We start from the raw sequence: 24,213 nt of genomic DNA, 5'->3' as shown, positions 1-24,213 counted from the left end.
CATTTTATTATCGAATCCCTACATGAACTTCTTAAGCAATTCCAGGAGGAGTGCCGGAAGGAATCTGTGGAAATCTGCCTAAAAGGCTTCTTGGAGAAATTTAAAAAGGTATTCTTGAGAGAATGTCCTAACAACCGCTCGAATAAATCCTGAAGAAATCGCGGGAGGGATTTCTGAAAGAAACCTTGGAAAAATTCTCCGCGGAAGTTTTCGAAAGATTTCATGGAATTATTTCTGAAGAAGTCTTGGGTTTTCTTCGAGAATTTTCTCATGTGAATTATTTCGAAGCTAGCCCATTTTTTTTTTCCAGGAACTCCCTCACAAATTTCATTATTTGGGATATTTCTTTAAGGATTGCTACAGAAGCTCGTGCATGTATTTCTGAAGTATTTGTGAATAAATTTCTCCACAAACAGTATCCTATTCACCTTCAATGTCCTCGAAGTTCTCCATCAGCTTGTCCAATCTAGCCAATCGTATCTCTACCTCCTTGGTGTCTCGTTCGGGATTGAAGTTGGTCAGGAACTCATCGATGCGGGCGATCGAGTCCATGATGTTCCGACGCTTGAGCTCCTTCTGCTTCCTCTTCTTCTCCGACATTGTGTGCGCTGGACGACTTCCAAATGGGAGCTGTAATGATCGGGAGGACCCAGGAAGTACCGAAGGGGGAGGTATAAAACACTTGGACAGACACTCACCTGCGCCTGTCCAAAGACAGGCCTTGTGTTATATTAATAGCAGGAACCTCGAACACGATGTTGATCCACGGACGTGGACTATCCGCTGCATACAAAGCGGCTCAGCAGACCAATGATTGGATAATTGAATTCACTTTAGCACCGGCGGTGGTACTATTTATCATATCACTGCAGCAGCAGCAACAACCTCGTGTCTCCCAGCAGCAATCACACCAGAAATGGACTGAAATCGATCATAAAAAAAAACACCAAGGAAGCATCGTGCAATGGGGATGGGAAATAATGGACAAATACTCACATGTACCTGTCCAAAAACAGGCCTTGTATTATGTACGGTACTGCAATCCTTTGGGAAATACTTTCGACCGGTGATGGGGTTAGGTGTTAGCGTCGAAGTACACGATCCAGAAAGTGATATTCACATACCCGTGATCCTGGTCACGGCATCAAAATGTTCTGTACGGGGTCAAAATCACGGGCGTAAATTTCGGTAGATTACTTTACCACAAACAACGACGCGATTACTGATCGTAAACCCGAATTTATTTGCACGAGAAGGCACTTTATTGCATGTATGGGTCAGTTCACTATGGTTGCTTTATTATAACTATGGCTATCTACACTACTGTGCTGGTGACGGGTCTGGTTGGGCGATAGTGAAAAAGCAGGAAGCACAAAATCGCCTAATTAGCTTATGGAATGCGAGTGCGTTTTTACACAATAGAATGTGAGAGTGCGTTGCAATACGCAATTATGGTAGAAGCTGGATTCTATAGCGAAGTTTAAATTTGAATATTGTGTTGAAATATTTCTAATCTTAACAGGTATTGTAACATAAACTTGACTTGAGTTATCACAATTACCACTGGAGAAATATTCAATATTTTTTACAAAGTATTTCCGGATTACGGTTCTCTTGAACAACTGGCCTGGTGAATAGTCTCATATTTTATTTGCGAATAAGTTAACCATACAAGCACAAAATAGTACAGCATGCAAGATTTGAATCGGGTTCAGCCCCCTGCTACATTTGCAAAGTTACCCACTTTTGAGGTTCTTAAATGCCCTTTATTTTCGTTTTCTAAGGTCTATGTCAAGCAGCAATATTTGATAATACATATATTAATTGCGAGTGAATCACATAAAAAAAAACTGCTTTTCCATACATCAAATAGCAGATAACAAACCACCATTCGTGATGGAGCGACTAGAACAGAACATTCACTACCAACCGAGAGAAGACTTACACTTAGTGTAAACCCGAGCAGAGTGAAATAGCTCAATAAAAGCATATTTTGATGGCTTTAGGACAGAAGGTCGAAGGACAAAAGGTCGAATGGACAAAAGGTCGAAGGGACAAAAGGCCGAATGGACAAAAGGTCGAAGGGACAAAAACATTACTAAACTAAGTTACTAGCTGATGTGTCACGTATAAGAATAATTAGTTCATGTTGTTGTTGTTCATTGAGAGAAACATTATGGTGCTGTTATAGTAGTCATATGTATTTCAGCCACTGACATTTCTATAGGAAATTTTTCCTTATTTTGTTTATAGGCTATTCTTTCAAGTTGTGTTGATGTAGTATTTTATAGCAATATAGTTTGATGTTTTGTTCAGTAATTTTTCCTTCTTAAATTTATAGGCTGTTCTTTTAAGTTTTTTTACTAAATTAATTATCGACTATTTAGGTACTTATAATTCAATTAGAAATTTTGCCTTCTTTAATTCAATAGCTGTTCTTCCTATCTATTCTGCAGAAACCATTACTACTTGTGGTTAGTGATCATCCCCTCTTTATAGGTAGTTCCGACGAATTACACTGTATAAGTATAAATAATTTCTTCGAATTTCGACTGTTGACGATTATGTTGGGAGGTATGGCGTTCAGTCTTTGCAAGAATAACTCAAAAACGGATTCTTAAGTTTTCCATAAGTTAATCCTCCAAAGATTGAAAGCCATACCTCCCAACCCGTGAACCGTATAGTACATTTTTTGTCTTTCTCGTACACTGAGTGTACTGGAAAGGCTATATGTTCACTCCAAAAATGACTTTTTGATAGAAGGCCCGGTGGGTCAAATCACATATACCAATCGACTCAGCTCGACGAATTGAGATGATGTCTGTGTGTGTGTGTATGTGTGTGTGTATGTGTGTGTGTATGTGTGTACGTGTGTGTGTGTGTCTGTATGTGTGTGTACAAAAAAACTCACATCACTTTTTGGCAGTAAACCTCATCCGATTTCAATGACCGACGGTTCATTCGACGCGGAATCTGGTCCCATTGTTTCCTATTGAAAATTGTTCAGATCGGTTCAGCCGTTCCGGAGATATGGCCATTTAGGTGTTCCGGAACGGTACCGCAGTAAGGGACCAGATATGAAAATGCATCAAACCCATGCATGAGACACATCAAACCACGGCATTTTCGATAACCTGATGAGTGGTAAGCAGGAAAATAGTCTCAGACCATATCTGAACCGGTAGTGTTCCCGAACCGGTTCTGGGCGTCCCGCTGGAAGTGGCCAAATATACAATTGTACCAAACCCATGCAAGCGACACATCAAACCACGGCATTTTTGATGGCCTGATGGACAATGAGCAGGAAAACCATCTCAGACCATATCTGAACCGGTTCTAGTCGTACCGTTGGATGTGGCCAAATATACAATTGTACCAAACCCATGCAAGCGACACATCAAACCACGGCATTTTAGATGACCTGATGGATAATGAGCAGGAAAATCATCTCAGACCATATCTGAACCGGTAGTGTTCCGAAACCGGTTCTAGGCGTCCCGCTGGAAGTGGCCAAATATACAATTGTACCAAACCCATGCAAGCGACACATCAAACCACGGCATTTTTGATGACCTGATGGACAATGAGCAGGAAAACCATCTCAGACCATATCTGAACCGGTTCTAGTCGTACCGTTGGATGTGGCCAAATATACAATTGTACCAAACCCATGCAAGCGACACATCAAACCACGGCATTTTAGATGACCTGATGGATAATGAGCAGGAAAATCATCTCAGACCATATCTGAACCGGTTCTAGTCGTACCGTTGGATGTGGCCAAATATACAATTGTACCAAACCCATGCAAGCGACACATCAAACCACGGCATTTTCGATAACCTGATGAGTGGTAAGCAGGAAAATAGTCTCAGACCATATCTGAACCGGTAGTGTTCCCGAACCGGTTCTGGGCGTCCCGCTGGAAGTGGCCAAATATACAATTGTACCAAACCCATGCAAGCGACACATCAAACCACGGCATTTTTGATGGCCTGATGGACAATGAGCAGGAAAACCATCTCAGACCATATCTGAACCGGTTCTAGTCGTACCGTTGGATGTGGCCAAATATACAATTGTACCAAACCCATGCAAGCGACACATCAAACCACGGCATTTTAGATGACCTGATGGATAATGAGCAGGAAAATCATCTCAGACCATATCTGAACCGGTAGTGTTCCGAAACCGGTTCTGGGCGTCCCGCTGGAAGTGGCCAAATATACAATTGTACCAAACCCATACTGGCGTAACATCAAATAGCGGCTTTTTAGATTACCTAATGAACGGCCAGCAAGTGTTTCGGAATCGGTTTTGAGTGGCCGGAAGAGGCCAAATGTAAAAGTAAACCAAATCCAGGCATGTGACACATCAAATCGTGGCTTTTGCGATAACCTGATGAACAGTTAGCTAGAAAATAGCCTTACGTCACACTAAAGACAACTGGTAGTGTTCAAACTTTGCATGTGACACCTTCAATTTGCAGCGTTTTTGGTTAACCGATGAGCAGTTAACAAGACAATAATGTTAGACCATATTTGGATCCGGGTAGTAAAATGTAAAATTTAACCAAACCCATGGATGCGGTACATCAAATCACGACCAGTCTTGTAAACGTTCGACACTTTTGATCGCGTCAACAGAAGATGGTGGCTGTTTTAAGGAATTTTGAGCTCTAAAACTATGTAAAATAAGTGTATTTGGTATGGGAAATATGTTCGGAGTCCACCAGAGTATCCAAGATAGCGGTCCAAAGTCCAAGATAATGGCCCAGTATTCTAGTTAGTGCCTATTTTATAGGATTTTTAATTCTTGCATTATGGGCATCATACAAAAAAAATGTCCAGAATTCAAAATTTGTAATCAGAAAACCCAAGCTGTGCGCTGTTTCACAAGGTCTGCAATATGACTATAGTTTGAATGGGGAAGAATGCCGGTCTTCGTCCAAAACTGGTAACCAGAAAATCATAAACGACATGCCAAAATTCAATACGGCGTCTATTTTATGTAATTTTAGGTACAGCGTCCAAAAATGAATACCAAAACATCCAAGATGGTGTCTCAATGTTCAAGATGGCGGTTAGTTTAGTTGGGGTAGATATCCGGAGTCATAAAATGATGACCGGAAAATCTTAAATGACGTTTCAAAATTTTGCGGCTTCACGACACTTGTTTGGTTTGTCTTATATTTTGGATCGTTGTCTTATATTTTCTGAATATTGGATGTTATGCTAATATAAAATGTATCCATATTGAGTAGATTTAGCAAGCAGTTTTCATTTTGTATTTATGTCAATGTCATCAACATGTCGCTCGAGTTTTGTTGGAAGGATATTTAAAAGCACGAGAAAGGCACCATCACCGCTAGGTGGATTAATTAGGGTTTTTTCCTTATCGTCGCAACGCCTTTACCGTCATGACTAATGTTGCATAGTACCGTCACACACTACATTCATACTGCCGTCGATGCACGAATGTCGTCTACCATGAATGTAACATTTGGCACCATGATTGTAACACAAATCAAGATAATGCATTATAATGGGAGTACGAAATAAATGTTTTGAAATGTAGAGCTGGAGTGGTTCCGAAAATCTCGAAAGAAAAATGCGGATAACCCGTGCTAAAGGGTGTCAGGGACGTTACTTGGGGTCTGACAGGGAATGGGGATAGTTTAGGAAGAATTTGGTGGTTCTTTAGGAAGTTTCAGAGGATTTTCGGCTGATTTCAAAGACATTACGAAGGCGTTACATGGCGTTTCGGGGGTTCCAGAGAGTCACATGTGCGTTACATGGGGTCAGAGGGGGTTTAAGGGGGATTTCAGAGGCATTCCAAGAAGCTTTAGGGCATTTTCAGCAGATTTCATAATCGTTACGGAGGCGTTACATAGCGTTTTCAGGGGTTTCGGAAGGTCTGAGGTGCGTTACATGGGGTTTCTGGGGGTTTTAGGGGGATTTTGGAGGCATTCCAAAGAGCTTCAGAGCATTTTCGGCGGATTTCACAAACGTTACGGAGGCGTTACATAGCGTTTTCAGGGGGTTCGGAAGTTCTGAGGTGCGTTACATGAGGTTTCTGGGGGCTTTAGGGGGATTTTGGAGGCATACCAAAGAGCTTCAGAGCATTTTTCGGCGGATTTCAGAAACGTTACGAAGGCGTTACATGCCGTTTTCTGGGGTTTCGGAGGGTCTGAGGTGCGTTACATGGGGTTTCTGGGGGTTTAAGTGGGATTTTGGAGGCATACCAAAGAGCTTCAGAGAATTTTCGGCAGGTTTCACAAACGTTACGGAGGCGTTACATAGCGTTTGCAGGCGTTTCGGAAGGTCTGAGGTGCGTTACATGGGGTTTCTGGGAGTTTTAGGGGGATTTTGGAGGCATTCCAAAGAGCTTCAGAGCATTTTCGGCGGATTTCACAAACGGTACGGAGGCGTTATATGGCGTTTTAGGGGGTTTTGGAGGGTCTGAGGTGCGTTACATGGGTGTTAGGGGGTTTTGGAGGCATTCCAAAAGGCTTCAGAGCATTTTCGGAGGATTTCAGAAACGTTACGGAGGCGTTACATGGCGTTTTCGGGGGGTTTGGAGGATCTAAGGTGCGTTACATGGGGTTTCAGGGGGTTTAAGGTAGATTTCGGAGGCATTCCAAGAAGCTTCAGAGAATTTTCAGCGGATTTGATTTCAAAGTCGTTACAGAGGTGTTTTGAGGATGGCGGAAACCCTCAGTAGTATCCCTATATTGTCCTCGAAACCCCAAGCGCAATATTTATTTCCAAAATGGCCTAGGATATCAGGTTTCAACATAAACTCAATTAGCCAGGTTCGAAAATATCCGTATGGCATGAGAGTTTTTGATTTGTTAGACGTGGGTCGTAACTATTCAGTTGGGAGCAACTGACTTTTGTTCCCCTGCTCCATTGGTGGTTATGACCCTCGGAACACACAATCTGAAAATCTTTGTCTCCGCTTTTTCACACTTCCGGTTCCTAAGTTATACGCCGTGATTAAAAAAATGTCACAGTCACCCATGAATATTTCATCTGCTCATACGTGAATGTTTTTGTTGCATGATAGTCAAGACCATACACCGAAGATTATCATGCAAACTAGAGTTTTTGACAGTACATTTTGGATTACTGCTCCCAACGTAAATTATTTCGTTTTGTTTGCTCATATAGTACCCAGATATTTGTTCTTCTCTAATTAATAGCTTGTTTGACTTTATTAAATCACTGTAATGATTGGAATTACAAATGACAATATTTCAATATATTATTCATCCTTCTTCTACCCATAGACTATTCTTTCAAGGAGTACTATTTTGCACATTTATGAATAACATTACTTTATATCCTTCTATTGGCTTCTACTTTCTATCATTCTAGGCATCTATTTTGGATTCCAATGCGGTAGTAAATAGCTGCATATAAGCTAATTGTCGTTTTTCTGTCAAATACTGACCACTTTATCATGTCTTCCAAATTGTCTACTGTCAATAGGACAGATCAGTGAAGTACTAGATTTGTAGTAATGAGCTGAATTTTAGTATGATGAGAAGGTCAATTCTCCGTTTCTGCAGTGAAATGGTGCAAAAAGCGTGGGTATTATGATTCCTTGCCTAGTTTGATGCTGTATGAGTAAAACTTTGGGCAACAGTGTTGTTGGTTTTTCCATTTCTTGCAACATAAACAACATAGTTATCCAAAGTTTTGCTCAAACAGCACCAAATCTGGCAAGGAATCATAATACCCACGCTTTTTGTACCATTTCATTGCAGAAACAGAGAACTGACCTTCTCACCATACTAAAATTCAGCTCATTACTACAAATCTAGTACTACACCGAACGTGCCCCATTATACCTTTTGTTCTATTCGACCTTTTGTCCATTCGACCTGTTGTCCATTCGACCTTCTGTCCCATTCGACCTTTTGTCCATTCGACCTTTTGTTCATTCGACCTTCTGTCCATTCGACCTTTTGTCCTTCGACCTTTTGTCCTTCGACCTTATGTCTTTCGACCTTTTGTCATAGATTCTATTTTGATACGGAGATCAAAAAGTGATATTTGTTTGTTTGAGATAAGAGGTAAAAGTACTGAAAATAATATCTCAATTTTACTCCTGGAACATCATCATCATAGCATATTTAGCTTTTGGTAAGATCTAACCAATAGCAGTGAACTAGTTGATTGATCTTCAAATATCAAATTTTGCTATTGGTTAAATGGTTCAAGAACAATTTTTTGCTACTATTTTCAGTATTTTTACCTCAAATTTTTATCTCAAACAAACCAATATCACATTTTGATCGTCAGTACTTGACCTCTGCTCGGGAAGGAAAAGAAATCTGTTTGCATGTGCTACACTAGTTTACAGCATTTCAGAACTCGGTAAGCTGATGATCATTTTAAGTGTAGAACTATGCCCTGAGTTTGAAAACGTGAAGGAAAAAAATAAACAGTAGAGTAGAAAAAATAAACAGTAGAGTAGAAAAAATAAACAGTAGAGTAGAAACGATTCGAAATCGATATTAGTCCTATTTTTGAGCAAAGTTGCTCACTTCGTATATCCCATTCTCCGTAAGCAATGCTTCGATTGAGCAGAGATATTTACTCTTACTCGGTAACTATTTTGCAGGCACGTTGTGATTTTTTTTCTTGTTGAAAAAAAATTTTTTTTTCTGTTTTGTTTTTGAAATTTTTTTTAAAATTCAAGGAGATTGTCCCATATACTGACCAATATCTCGACTTTCACCAATCTGACGCAAAAATGTGATCAGATGATTGGAAAATATTCAGCTATTTTCAACTTTCAACTTCCTTTTCACGAAAATCAGTTTGAAAATTGACAGACTGGGAGGTGGTGACATAATAGAAAATCGAAATTTGTGTCATCCTTATAAGTTCAAACTTCTATCAGAACATACTTCTGGACAGAGAAACAAAGTTCGTGTTTTATTTTCTTTAATCATTATTATCTTTTGTTGATTTTTTATGCGAAGGTCCACTCTCTTGTAACAATGTGGTACAAAAGAACAACCTATTTTCAAAAGAAGGAAAAATCTCAGATCAACTATGTAGTTTGGTTGCTAACCAACTCATCAGCAGCGTAACTTAAGGGGACAAATCTGCCATAGAGTTAATAGTTCAACTGCCATCAACTACACAAAATTGCCACTTGAAAGAAAAACCTCTGATTAAAAGAAGGAAACATTTCTGTTCTCATTTTCAGCAGCCGGACCGCAAACAATGTAACAGTTTGATTTCAATGAACAGCCAATTACTAAAAAAAGGAAATATCTCAGATGGAGTGAGCAGTATAAGCAGCAGGAAGTACAACGTGTGTGACAATGAGGGCATTCTGCCTAATGTTCATTCGGGATATTGTGCATTCGGTTTATGACGTTCGGTATAATCGTCGTCGGCCGAACAACATTTCCAAATTATGCCTTTTCCACTTCCCAGGACGGATACTATGGACATTTTTAGCCTTTTAAAACCTCCAGATGCAAAATTTAATTCCCTTTGCTTTTTAATGCTCATGTTATACTACTTTTTCTGTTTTAATAATGTCCTGCAAAATAAAAAGGGGTTGCACACGGCTTTTGAAACATGTCTTGCCTTCAAAACCAGCCACATTCATATTTTGGTTCCATTTGATTGAGTAATTTTCTATTTATGCAGAAGTTTCTGTTTTATTTGTATTCCAAAGAAAAGAAGAGATCTCACGATACATAGAAACATTCCTTGCCTTGCTATTAGCTGGATTTGTTCAAATAATGTTCAGTACTGTTTTGATTCGTTCGTATAGAAGTCTCTCCTGCCAAAGAGGAGAGGGTCTCAAGCCATCATAAAACATTTCTTGCTCTCTTGAATCTCCACATTCCCAATTTGGTCCGTTTGTTTGATCATGAAGATTTTTTTTTGTGTGTGGAGCGGACCTGATGTGATGGTTAGAACACTTGACTATCACGCCGAGGACCTGGGATCGAATACCACTCCCGACAAACTCGCAAAATGTGAGTTCTTCCTTCGGAAGAGAAGTAAAGCGTGGGTCCCGAGATAAACTAGCCTAGGGCTAAAAATCTCGTTAATACAGATATAAAAAAAAAGATTTTTTGCTTTCTTTTATTTCCGTTGATTCTCAAGTTATGCAGAATTGTTCATTTTATTTGTATAGCAGTTTTCTTTTTTCAGAAGATGGAGCGATCTCAAGCCATCATGAAAACATGTTTTGCGTTCTTCACATGCCAAATTTGATTGATTGGTACTCAAGTTTTGCAGAAATTTTTGTTTAATTTGTATAAGTTCCTCTTTTTCCAAAGGGGGGGGGGGGCGGAAAGTGGTGGATTTCACGCGTTACGCCACCATAGAAACATGTCTTACCTTCTAAATATTCCATATGTCAAATTTGGTTCCATTTGCTCAATTGGTTCTCGAGTTTTGCAAAAGTTTTCGTTCCATTTGTATGCAAGCCCCCCTTTCGTGAGAGGGAGGGGTCTCACACTACCATAGCCATAGGAACATTTTTTGCCTTTTAAAGCCTCCACATGGCAAATTTGGTAACATTTGCTTAATCTTCTTCTTCTTCTTGGCGTAACGTCCTCATTGGGACAAAGCCTGCTTCTCAGCTTAGAGTTCTATGAGCACTTCCACAGTTATTAACTGAGAGCTTCTTCTGCCAATGACCATTTTGAATGCGTATATCGTGTGGCAGGCACGAAGATACTCTATGCCCAAGGAAGTCAAGGAAATTTCCTTTACGAAAAGATCCTGGACCGACCGGGAATCGAACCCGTCACCCTTAGCATGGTCATGCTGAATACCCGTGCGTTTACCGCCTCGGCTATATGGGCCCTTACTTAATCTGTTCTCGATTTATGCATAAACTTCCGTCGCATTTGTATGGGAATCATCGTTTTCCACGGAAGGAGGGGTCTCACACACCATAGGAACACTGTTTGCCTTCTGAATCCTCCACATAGCAAATTTGTTTTTTATATGCTAGGTTCTAGAGTTATGCAGAAATGTCCGTTTCGTGCGTATGGGAGACCCCTTTCCAAAGGGAGAAGGCGTCTTACATCACCGTAAAAACATTCCTCACTTTATGAGCTCTCTACATGCCAAATTTTGTTATTTTGGTCCTATAGCATAGCATACTCTGCTGAGATCCGTGAAGCTCTTGAAACCTCAAATGACATTGGAAAACACTATGGGAATGTTCCAGGTCAGCAAAACTATCAGAACTTCAGAACTTCAGGTCTACACTCGTAACATCAGCTACATCTGACATACTGAGTAGCGTTTCATAATCAATCGCGGTGACTGGATCAACCTGAAGTCTACTATCTACTCTAATGAACCTCTGAGACATTGGGGGTCGTCCAAACTATCCTGAAGTTTAGCTCTTGATAGTAACAGTAGTTTTTTTTTCTCCTGTTGGGGACATAGTACCACTGCGACCATTAATTTGATCTATTGTGGTGTCATCCTCTTTATTTTTGCCGTACTGAAAAGACTCATCACTATGGAGAAATGATCATCCTCACAGCTATTGGCGTGTTTCCCAATCAGGTACTGCATTTCGTATGAAATCCAATACCTGCTTGGGATGAGAGGCCCAGATTTCCCAAGGCTCCATCTAGCCCTTATCAAGGTAACCGCGGCGCTTTTGGTAAAGTGCAGCACACTCACACAATAAATGCTCAGAGCTTTCGCTCTCAAATTTACAGAAACGACATTTGTTATCTTGTAATTTCCCAATTATATTTAAGTAATATTTGCAAGGGCTGTGGCCTGTTACTAGTCCAGTGTAAATACTTAAATCATGTTTGTTCAGGTTCATTAACCTTAGTGTTTTAGATGCATATTCAGTGTTGCGAAATGAGCGGGTACTCACACAACTAGTGAAACTCACTCATGAGTATGAGCAGTACACCTTAAACTCACCGTGAGTATTACTCACATTTGAGTAAGCGCTGTACAACTCACACTCACTCGTGAGTTTTGACGTGCAAATACTCACTCACGAGTATGCTTTACTCATATTCATACTGTATCCTACAATTTATCTCAAGGCGTGGAATCCTATCAAACATTAAAATGGTATGTTTTATTGGAGCGAATGTATTACATCCTTGATTGAATCAGTGGACAAAGGTTGCTTGTCAATATTCTTATTATTATTATTATTTTTTATTGTAACTTACTACTAGTTCTAAACGCTCCGTTAAGGGTGGTCCTGAATAGCAGAGATGCCAGATATACAGATTTTTCTGTATTATACAGATTTTTAGAGGTTGATACAGACAGAATACAGAGTACAGAAAAAATACAGATTTCATGATCATGATACAGATTTTTCCTCCACATATTTTTTCCCTCATAATTCAATATGGAATAAAAGTAATACAAATTATTGAGAGTACAAACCCATTAAATTATCTATATTTTTCACATTTGACCTCAATTTTCAATCATTCCATTATTGGAAAATTTTTCTTTCGATTTGAATGTAATAAAAAAAATATCATGAAACATAAAACGTCCTAGATATGTAATAAGCAGACGTTAAGGGCGGATTTCTTTAATTTTTATAACGTTGAAATCTTATTCTTTTAAAATATAACTTTTCAACCTTCGCCCAAAATTAAGTTTTTTAGCAAGTTTTCAAAAATCATCTTGTTATATGAAAAAGTCAAATAAACTATATCTTTGCTGATTTTTTTATGTGTAGTGCTGTTTGCTTGACAATTTGCAAGAGTCACGAATTTAAAGAGAAATACTAAATAAAAGAAAATCGGGTTAAGTACGGTTCCTTTGAATTCCACTAAGAATTTGCATCCTTTGACAGATACGTATTTCGACCTCAACTGTAAGGTCGTCTTCAGTGTCTTGTACTTGACTCGACTTCTATAGAAGAATATAATAGAATACATCTAGGCGCTGTACAGAGTGTAATGCAGCTGTCAATTGTTATCGCTCACGTAGTGCCCAAGTGGACAATAGAGCTGTAAAAATTAGGTTAAGTGATTAAGAATAAAAAAAACCTTCTGGAAGGATTTTTGAAAGTACAACTGGGAACATTTTCCAAACAATTTCTGGAAGATGTTTCTGAAAAATTCCTGTAAGAATATCCACTACAACACTTTAAAAATAACTAGCAGAATTGCTGGAATAACTGTCAGAACCTGTTTGAAAGAGTTTAATCAGGAACTCTTGGAAGAACTCTTCAAGGAACTGCTGGAAGATCTTCCGGTGGAACATCTGGAAGAATTCGTGGAGCAACGCTCCGAAAAATTCCCAGCGGGATTCTCAAAGAACTCTCGGAGCAGCTCATGGAAGAAACCTCCGTGGAAATTCTAGAAGAATCTTCAGACGAACTTTTAGTGAAATGTTTTAAAGTTCTATTAAAAAAATGGAAATAAAACTAAATTATAGAAACTTCACGAAGAATTTTGTAAACTGTAGCAGAATTTACATGGTAAAATTCCTGGAAGAACTTCAGAACGCATAGTAGTGCTTTTGAGAATTTCGATAGAACAACTGCTAGAAGGACTCTAACAACTCTTCTGGAAGATGGGAATTTCTGAAAGAATCCCCAGAGGGAACCCCTAGAGGAATCTACGGAAAGAACTCCTAAAGGAATCACTTCAAGTAGCTCTTGGGAAATTCCTAGAAGGAATTCCCAGAGGTATGCCTAGCTAGAGAAATCTCCAGAAGGAAGTTTTGAAGGAATCTCCAGTAAGAACTCCTATAAGAACTCCAGAAAAATCCTAAAAAAAAACACCTACAGCAATCCGCGGAAGAAACACCTGAAGAAATCTCCATAGAGAACTCCTGAAAAAAATTCCTCAGGTATTCACAATTTCCTTCCTAGGAACCATCTAGAAATCCCTCGTGAGGAAATCACTAGCAATTTCTTCCGGGGAATCCACCAGCAGAGTTACATACATACGTTTATTTGCTCAGCATCAAATCTAAGATAAGACATAATCAACAAAAGTACACCACAATACTCGGTTCGTGGCTGCCGTTACGCTCAATGCTCGCCAAGTCACGCTTTAGGGGCCGTCCATATACCACGTGGACAAATTAGAGGGGGGAGGGGGTTCGAGAAAAGTCCACGCTTGTCCACGGAGAGGGGGGTGGGGGTCTACCAAATGTCCACGTGGACAAAATGGATTAAAGATTAGAAAAATAGATTCTTTAACGCAACATGTCGTATCATTTGACTCTCCTTCAAACAGTTATCCAATAAGGGGCGATTTCTTCACCCTGGCTTAAGCGTTAAACCAGGTTTAACTATATGGGTAAGCCTGGCTTACCGGTTAAACCGAGGTGAAGAAATTGGCCCTAAATTTGATTATTATATCAATTTCAAGGTTTTTGTTTTAAAGGTGGCTGCTTGTGAAAAAATCATGGCACTATAAAAAAACTTTAAACTATCAACAACAAAGTTTCTTGAAAAAATTATCAGAAATTTGAATTATCTGGTGTTTGTTATTTAGGAGAATTCTGAAGTTTCGAAATGAAGCGTGGACCATAAAAGTGTTGCAGTTTCTATCGGAATTTCCGTTGAAGCTCTGAATTGTTTTCTCGAAATTTTAAATCATATAAGCTTCTTCGAATATTTCAAATATCTGTAGAAATGATAAAGTCTTTCTGACTTTTGATGTTTGGAAATTGGTCAAGAAATTTCCTCTAAAATATTAGAAAATTTTAAAGGGCATTGAATTCTAACATTTCTATTTAGTTTACTACACTTTTGTACTTCAGAAATATCGCTATAATTCTCGTTTATTTTTTAAATTCCCATAAAAATTGAACCTTTGTTAGTTTTAAAAATCCCATCATATTAGAGTCATCTCAACAAAAATTTAGACAAGCATGGATTGAACAAATATTTAATGCAGTAAAAGTTGATAACTTATATTACGAAAGCTATTGAACATTTTTATTTTTAAAAAATGTTAATTATATAAGCATTGTTATCCAATAATAACTCATTCTCTAAATAAACTTTACAAAGTCACTGATTCCCAACATTTTCCCATCTTTGAGAAATAGGAAAAATATCGAAATATTTTTTTCTAAAGTCCACGTGGACATTATGGGAGGGGGGTAGGGGTTTGTGAAAAGTCCACGCTTGTCCACGGGGAGGGGGGAGGGGGTCTAAAATCACGATTTTTCTGTCCACGTGGTATATGGACGGCCCCTTACCTGATCCACTCATCGTGCTCTCTGCGTTCCACGCCTTCTTGTGCCAACCGGATCAGTCGCGAACATCAACTTAGCAGGGTTGTTGTCCGGCATTCTTGTCACATACCCTGCCCACTCTATCCTTCTGGCTATGGCCCCTTCTAATGCTGGGTTCGCCGTAAAGTGCAGCACGTATTGCTCGAAAACTTCAAGTGCTTGCAGATCCTTCTCGAGCATGGGCCATGTCTCGTGTCCGTAGAGCTCCACCGGTCTTATTAGCGTTTTGTACATGGTACATTTGGTGCGTGGTGAATCTTTTCAGACCGCAGCTTCTTTTGGAGCCCGTAGTAGGCACGACTTCCACCGATGATGCTCCTTTATATTTCACGGCTAGCATTTCCATCTCAAGCTTTCTACGCAATCATACTCTGAACACATGATTTAAACTGGATTGCGAAGAATTTTTCCGACATTTCATATAAACACCTTTTTGACCATCATATATTTCTTAGTTTCACGTAGAAGGTGTGCCGGGAATCGAATTCAGGTTGTGCTCAAAATAGACGCGAATTAGACGGAAACAGAAATCAAAGGACAACTATTCAATCTTATTATTTTAGGTAAATTGTAGTTCTTTTAAATTTACTTTATCGTACACTCAGTGTACTGGAAAGGCCATATGTTCACTCCAAAAATTACTTTTTGATAGAAATCCGGGAGGTTAGAGTTACCTATACCAATCAAATCAACTCGACAAAGATGATGTCTGTGTGTGTATGTGTGTGTGTGCGTATGTGTGTATGTGAGTTGACAAAAAACTCAGATCATTTTTTTTTACCTAAACCTCAACCGATTTCAATGACCGATAGTTCATTCGAAGCGGAATCAGATCCCATTGTTTCCTATTGAAAATGGTTCGGATAGGTCTAGCCTTTCCGGAGTTATGGCCATTAAAATGTTCCGGGCCGGTACCCCAGGAAGGGGCCTGCTATGAATATGCTACAAAACCATGCATGCGACACTTCAAACTGCGGAATTTTCTAAAACCTGACGAGTGATCAGCAGGAAAATAGTCTTAGACCATATCTGAACCGGTACACAGTGTTCGAAATCGATGATTTTGCGATCAAAATTAAATAACTTTTTTTAGGTTAGTTCTAGAGGTTTGGCGTGTTCTACAAAGTTATTCTGCATGTAAAAAGGCGTCTTCTGATAAAATGTAATTAATGATTAATCCCCCTAGAAGTGAGATAAAATTTCTATTTTTTCAAAAATTTTTTTTGGAGGTTTGACGTCTTCGGCAAAGTTGTAGCTCATAATAAGAGAAAAAACTTCGTAGAGCATGTCAAAGCTCCACCTCTTACGGTTTTCGAGATATGAAGCGTTTTATGCGAAGTACCCCTAAAACTAGTTTTTTCAGTGTAGCTTTAACAGATAAAATCCTACAGTTTTGTGACCTTTTACAAACTTGTTCAGAACTTCAAAATACAAAATAGGTTCAAAATAGTTCTTCCGAAGATGTCAAGTCATTATATCCTTAAACAAAAATGTTATAGGCAAATTTATCATATTTTAAGGTGTACTTTCACCTTAAGTAACTATTTCCGGCGCAAAATGGCGCAGATGGCTCAGTCGGTAGGTGAAAGATTAGACTTTTTGCTATCTCTTGAGGGTGGAATGCCTCGTGGGCAAAAGTGGGAAAGGTGTTTTAAATACAAGGCAAAAACGTATTATTTTGCCTGTAATACTGTAAAAATATATAAAAAAAATATAATTAAGATGCCCGCAGTAATTTTTAATGCACTGTGTTGCTTCCGGCAGAATCTTTACAAAGTTTTTGCAGAAAACAATGAGTTTTTATCAGTAAATATTGAAAAAAAACAGTAGAAAATATTGTTATTATCCGAGAGTTATAACTAAAGCTAGTTCTAAATAAAAGTATTTGAATTTCTTCAAACTTATGACAACATATGCTCAAACGATTGACTACCTACCCAATAGTCATACAATTGAATGGCTATAATGGTTAGAATAGTAAATGCGTTTTGATAAATACCTTCTCAGTTCTAATTGGCTTCTTTAGCGATGTTGAGACACTTCCATATTCTGAATCTGCATGCCAAACTGAGCCGAAATTCAAATTTTCATTAATTTTAGTGTCCGGGACCCTATTTAAAATTCAATTTCAAGTTTGTATGAGAGCGATTTGTCGAATCACCCCTTGTCGCATTTTGTACTGGGCGGAGCTGTCAAGCAGTTGCCCAGCTGTCAAAAGTTGATCGAAAAATCTCTTTGAAGTTGATTTCAAGTACCGAAATAAAGCTCTATAAATCTGAAAAAAAATATAGTGCCTCAGAAAATGGTGCTCTTTCGTATAAAATTAAAAAATCAATAAATTTTCCAATATTTAAAACCACTATTAAGATAGTTGTAATTTCGCACTCTTCAATTCACATTTTGACGATTTTCTGATGAAAACAAAGCAATATATATTTCAATTGCTCCCCAGTTGAAAGTGAAACTCGTGAATTGCCCAAAAAGCTGTTAATTTGCTATCGAGCGAATCAAAGCTTCTCCTGATATTTTCCGTTACTGTGTCCGAAGTTGAAAAGTCAAACAACAACAAATATAAATATATGAAATCTACTCTGTGTTTTGATGCACATGTTGAACTGTGTAATATTTCCTCTCTCCTATTCCTAGCGCTACATAACTTGAATATTGTCTCGAAGAAAAACTTCAAACAGTTAATTTTAAAGTAACTTTATCAGAAATTACCTGACCATCTGATAGTTAACAATATGAATTCAAAATCATCAAAAAATATTCTGTTTGGTAAGCACAACGCTCAAAAATGTTGTAAAATATTTCCGGAAATTACGCAATGCAGTAAAAATTACTGCGGGCATCTTGATTATTATTATTTTAATTTATTTTTCTTGTATTACATACAGGCAAAATTATAAGTTTTTGCCTTGTATTTAAAACACCTTTCCCATTATTGCCCACGAGGGTTTCCACCCTTAAGAGATAGTAAAAAGTCTAATCTTTCACCTACCGACTGAGCGATCTGCGCCATTTTGCGCCGCAAATAGTTACTTGAGGTGAAAGTACACCTTAAAATATGATAAATTTGCCTATAACTTTTTTGTTTTAAGATATAATGACTTGATATCTTCGGAAGAAATATGTATTTTGACGTTCTGAACAAGAAGGTCACAAAGAAATACTAAGTTGTAAGGAAAATTTAAGCTTTATGTACTGAGCATAAAAAATAAAATAAAAGTTGGAAGCTTTGCCGTGCAAAATACCTAGTTTTCTTTATACTCTTAATTCTTATTTGTAGAAAAAACATAATGAGAAAACTTACGAATATTGTATGTGTTGAAAATTGAAAATAATGACAGTTTTTCAAATAATAATATCGAATCGAACCTGAGAAGAAATAGCCATTACACACCTTTTCAGACAACTGAGTTACTAACTATAAAATTGTGTTGAAGATTAAAAATCGATATAGCTATTGGAAACTACAGAGTACGAAAACAACCTGCAAAAATATGATGCATCAAATGTAGCAAAAGGAACACGTCATATGTGATGGAAATTTTTGAACATTCTCAACGTTACCTTGCAGATGAAAAGAAAAGAATTACGAACGCGAATTGAACCCAGGTCCTTTGGGTGTGAATATCACGCCCTGGCAATTTTGGCCATCATAGCTTGTTGAAGCACAGGATTTTTTTTATAATTTCGGTGAAAGGCGGAAAGGCGCCTAGTGTATGGAACACCGGTAATTCAAATGGGATTTTTTCAAGAAATTCTTGCAGAGATTCCTTGAGAAATTTCTAGAGGACATTATTTTTCTTAAGATATTCCTTGATTGAATTCTCCAGGAATTCTTTTGAATAGATTTTTATGGGTTCCTTCTTAAACTCCATCAAGAAAAACTTCACACACTCTTTTGGAGATTTGTTTGAAAAATTATCGAAAACTTCTTGTTGACGAATAACTTCATTACGGATTCTTTGAGAAATTCATCCAGAAATACTTCAAAAAAATATTTTTTGTAATGCGTTCCACCAAGGATTTCCCGAAATTTTTCTCCAGATGTTCCCAGGAAGTTCTTGAGAAACATCTTCTAGGATGTAAAAAAAAAATTCGGGTTAAGTACTGTTCCTTTCAATACAACTAAGAATTTGCATCACTTGACAGATACGTATTTCGACCTCAACTGTAAGGTCGACTTCAGTGTCTCGTACTTGACTCGACCAGACTTGACTGGAGTCGAGTCAAGTACGAGATACCGAAGACGACCTTACAGTTCAGATCCAAATACGTATCTGTAAAAGGATGCAAATTCTTAGTGAAAATAAAAGGAACAGTATTTCACCCGATTTTCTTTTTACTTACCACTAACTTTACTTCCTCTAACTATTTCTTTCAGATTCAGGGATTCTTTCTTTCTGCTTATATTTCTTCATAAATTTGTATGTGACGATATATTTATCACCAGAGATTTCTTCAAAATTTCTAAATTGAGAAGTTCTTTCATTGAGTTTTTCTGAAAAATTGAAAATTCTGAAATTCTTCAAGTAAATTATTCACAAATCTCAAAGGGATTTGTTCGGAATCTCTTTCCAGGGTTCTCCAAGATTTTTTTGAGAAATTCGTTCAGTGATTACTGCAGAAACTCATATTCATGTTTTTTTTTAGAAAAAATGAAAAAAAATCTTGATACACTTCAGGAGTAACGCTATCAATGAAAGAATTCATGGGAAACTTCTGCAGTAATTCCTGGATAATCCGTGGAGGAATTTCTGAAGAAATCTCAAAAAAAAATGCAGACATTGCAGACAACGGTACTTGTGGATTTTTTAAGAAATCCTTCATTGAATTTCTAAAGATTCCCTGGAGGATTTTCTGAAGGAATCATTGGAAGAACTGCTGGAGCAACTTCTGAAGGATTCATCGAAAAAAAAAATAATCTCGTGTAGTTTATGAAGAGATTTTTTGAAAGAATTCTTTAGAGAACCAAGAAAAAAATATAAAAATGGTTTTTCAAGAAATCTTTGAAAAACCTGGAGAGCCCTCTACAAATATTCTTTGAAACATTTCTAGGAAAAAATCTTTGAAAATGCAGCAATTGTTGAGAGAAACTTTTGGAAAAAAATGAAAAAATCCCTGAAGAAAGATCTGAACAAATCCAAAGCATTATAACCTTTCTATTTTTGTCTATTTTAACTTATGCTAGTTCTTCATACAAACTGATTCTGATGGAATCTCTGAATGTATGTTAAAGAAAAATATCTCTGAAATTGCATCTTTTCAAGATATCTGAAAAGAAATTCATGGAGAAACCCCTTAAGAAATTCATTGATAAATTTTCGGAGAAATGCTATAGAAAAACTCCTGAAAAAAATTTGGGGGAATTTCTCCAAAAATATTGAAAAAAATATATTAAGAAATACAAGCATAACTTATCTAGCAATCGCTGAAGGAATGTTCTCTCTAATCCTTTAAAGAATCCCATGAGGGCTTTCGAAAGGAATTTCTGCGGAAACTCGTGAACCAGTTTCAGGATATTTTTTTGAGAAACTCCCAGGAAAGTCCCAGGGTAAATTCTTGGAAGAATCCTTGGAGAAATTTTCACAGAAATCCGGCGACGTATAAGTTTGGAATTATTAAGAACTAGCTGTCCCGGCAAACGTCGTTCTGCCTGCCTACTGTGTTTTTTGATATTCAGCTCTGTAGAAAATGCCCCGCAAAATGGAATTTCAAACTTTCTCGTTTTCGGTGTGTTCCCGGTCAATTTTCCCAATTATTTTTCCGTACGAACACGTTGGAGCCCTGCACGAATGAAGCACTGAAAGAATGGTGTAGATCCGTTGGCCAGTTTCCAAGCCTATTCGTGACATACAAACACCATTCCATTTTTATTTATATTAAGAATATACATATTTATTTTACTATGCTAAAAACGTTCTGCTATTTACAGATTTTTGGAAAAATCATCTGGCATCCCTAAAACAGGCAAGCTCTAAAAGTGGTTCTTTGACGACTTTGATGAGAAAATTGAAACAAAAAAGTTAGAGCAATAAAACGATTTGTTCTAGCGTCGCCCTATGAAAACTATGGGAAAATGCTCAAAATTTGGGCAAAACAGTTTTTTCGCTTTATCTCTTTCATTTTAATTTTCTCATCAAAGTCGTCCAAAAACCACTTATAGAGCTTCCAAAGACGCACATTTTCGTGCACTGAGAATGTTTCTACGTCATTCCGTTCAAAAGATATTGATGATTTTCTAGAAAAAATAGGCACTTTTCAAGTATTTTTTACTTGAGTTACAAAAATAACACCTCTCTAATTTTTTGATATGTTTAATAATAATATTTCTTCTTTGGAATGCTGGAAAAAGATATTTTTTATCTTTGCCCCAACTCGTAATATCGCCTTTTGAATAAACTATGATTTTTTAAGAAAAACACTCATAACTTTTGAACCAAACGAGACAACGATCGTCTCAGCGCACGAAACGACGCGTTTTCAAATGCTCTACAAGTGACTCTTGGGCGACTTTGATGAGAAATTGAAACTGAAAAAGTTAAAACCAGAAAACCTGTTTTTCTTGAATCACCCACCCTAAGCTGATTCAGAAATATATCTCTAGATCGGTCAATTTTAAAGCTACAAAAAAACTGTCTTCTGCAAACTTGCTCAAAATTGATAGGTCTCCAACTTTTCCGAAGAATGTATATAGTTATTTTTGCAAATAAAAAAGTTTGGTTTCCAATTTCTGTGAAAATATGGACCACCCTAATTTTCATGTACATTGGAACGAGGGGCTTATTGTTAGCAACAACTTTGTAGAAGACCACATTTGTCTAACAAATCATTTGAAGGCGCTGCATGCATCTTTCCTCGTAAATCTGGTTCGTGGACCACTGTGCAGTGACCAGAATAGGCGAAGAGTTGGGACTTACAACCATTGCTGAGAATACTCAACCACTGTTTGGCCATTACATGTCCTATCTTTTTGCACAATAATAGAAACTAGCCATATGGGAAAAAACGACCAAATAGCATAGCATAGCATAGCATGAATACTTGCACAAATCTTGGATGGAGTTGCAAATTTGAATATTTCCATTGACATTGCTGATGTCGCTACTATCTACAATGTCATAGATTCACTCAGCTCCACACACCTGGCCAAGTCCTGGCATTTATAAATCCCTTCATCAACTTAGAAAGAGCCCAGAACTGAAGCGTCTTCCAATAGATGAAAGGATGTTGAAAATAGCGAATTTTCAACTTATATGCAGTTATAAAGTAAATATACTGAAGTAGAATTATTAATAAATAATATTGGAAAGATCTCACCAATTTTTGTAGGGTTTTTGTGGTTCAATGCCGATCATCTAATTGTCCTGATTAATGTTCTTCTCTGTAAAGAACAACACAATACTGAACACTTAACACCCGCGCATCTATTGTTTTGATTTTCACTCGAGACAATAGCAAACGCGATCGATTATGCTGCCATCATATGGAAAAAAACGACCAAATGTATGCAAAAAAGAAAAGTTTTAAATGTTTGGAGCTAGGAGATACTTTAATTGAATGACCCTACCATTTTTTATTTGAAGGTAGGTAAATAAATATCGAGGTAAATATATGCCAAACATCTTTATTGAAGACCGCAAAATTGACCCGACCAAGGGCCCGACGTATGCGAAAAAAGTTATACCCTTAACAAAGTGAAAATAGAGATTTCCTTATTGATGTTATTCCTTTGCATGTGTAGGTAAACAATAAGAATTTTTACCCTATGGTGCCAAAGCTCTCGAGCAGACCCACCTTTCCTCGAAAACTGTGCCTAGTTTATAGATAATCACTATTGCAGTACAGAACAATCGAAAACATCGTTTCAAACCAACAAAAATAAATTACTCACTAAACTCACCGTGAGTTAAATGAGTAACTCACGCGTGAGTAATGACGTCATACTCTCACGTGAGTATTACTCACAAGTGAGTAATACTCGCAAGTGAGTATGACGTCATTACTCACGAATGAGTATACTCATACGTGAGTAACTCACAGCGTGAGCATTGCTCACAAATGAGTAAGGTGAGTGAGTATTTTTTACTCGTGAGCATGAGTTTCGCAACACTGCATATGGTTCTATGAATCGTTTAGATTGACGACAATCTGAAGTATTCGACCAGATAAGTTTTATTTTAGTTTTTTCAGTGTTCCTTAATTCCATTTTTAAGGCACAAGGAGCTATTCCAAAAAATGGCTCAGGCCCAATGAATTGTATGGATGACCCTATTTTTGCAAACTGATCAGCTTTTTCATTTCCTTCTATTCCGCAATGTCCAGGAACCCAGTACAGATTAATCTTATTGCGATAGGACAATTGCTGCAGTAGCATGGTACGTTCCCAAACTAGTGTTGAAGTAACAGTAGTTAGTCTCAAGATGAACTTTAGACGGTAATCTGTAATACCCCTGGCCTAGCATGAGTCAATTCAAGATAGTTTTGAGATATTCCAGATCAACAACACTACTCTGGAGACCATAGCTTCAGATCTATACTTGTGATAATAGCTTTTGCCACTACGTCTGGAAGTGTTACATAATCCACTGTACTTACCAAAGCAGTTAGAGGAACAATACGTGTTGTTATATATTTTTGGGATATTATGGGCTCCTTACTGTTATGAAGCTTAGTTGATAGAAACAACCACTGTAACTTTCAGAAGACTTACTGGACATGATGGATTACAAATCGAAGCTTTGTATAACGAAAAAAGTTAAAGTTACACCCGTAGACTTAAGGATCCAAACTCAAGAACAGTTTGTATGACCTAGGATATCCCAACTGATCTGATATTGTCTATTGAACTTTCAGAAGACTTACTGGACGTGATCGATGACAAATCGTAGCTTTGAATAATGAAAGAAGTTACCGTTACACCCATAGACTTAAGGATCTAAACTAAAGAATAGTT

At 37.6% G+C, this 24,213-nt stretch overlaps 1 long non-coding RNA gene across 1 annotated transcript; it reads right to left on the bottom strand.

The window, feature by feature from the left end:
* Positions 1-317: 317 nt before the first annotated feature.
* LOC134285098 (uncharacterized) lies at positions 318-3,645 on the bottom strand. The gene is made up of 2 exons (XR_009996141.1): positions 997-3,645; positions 318-921 (listed from the first exon to the last, which is right to left on the bottom strand). It is a non-coding gene; the product is annotated as an uncharacterized LOC134285098 (long non-coding RNA).
* Positions 3,646-24,213: the final 20,568 nt, after the last annotated feature.

Source organism: Aedes albopictus, chromosome 1 (assembly GCF_035046485.1).
Source record: "Aedes albopictus strain Foshan chromosome 1, AalbF5, whole genome shotgun sequence".
In the NCBI taxonomy this organism is placed as follows: Eukaryota; Metazoa; Arthropoda; class Insecta; order Diptera; family Culicidae; genus Aedes; species Aedes albopictus.
This window is presented reverse-complemented; position numbering and strand designations above follow the sequence as displayed.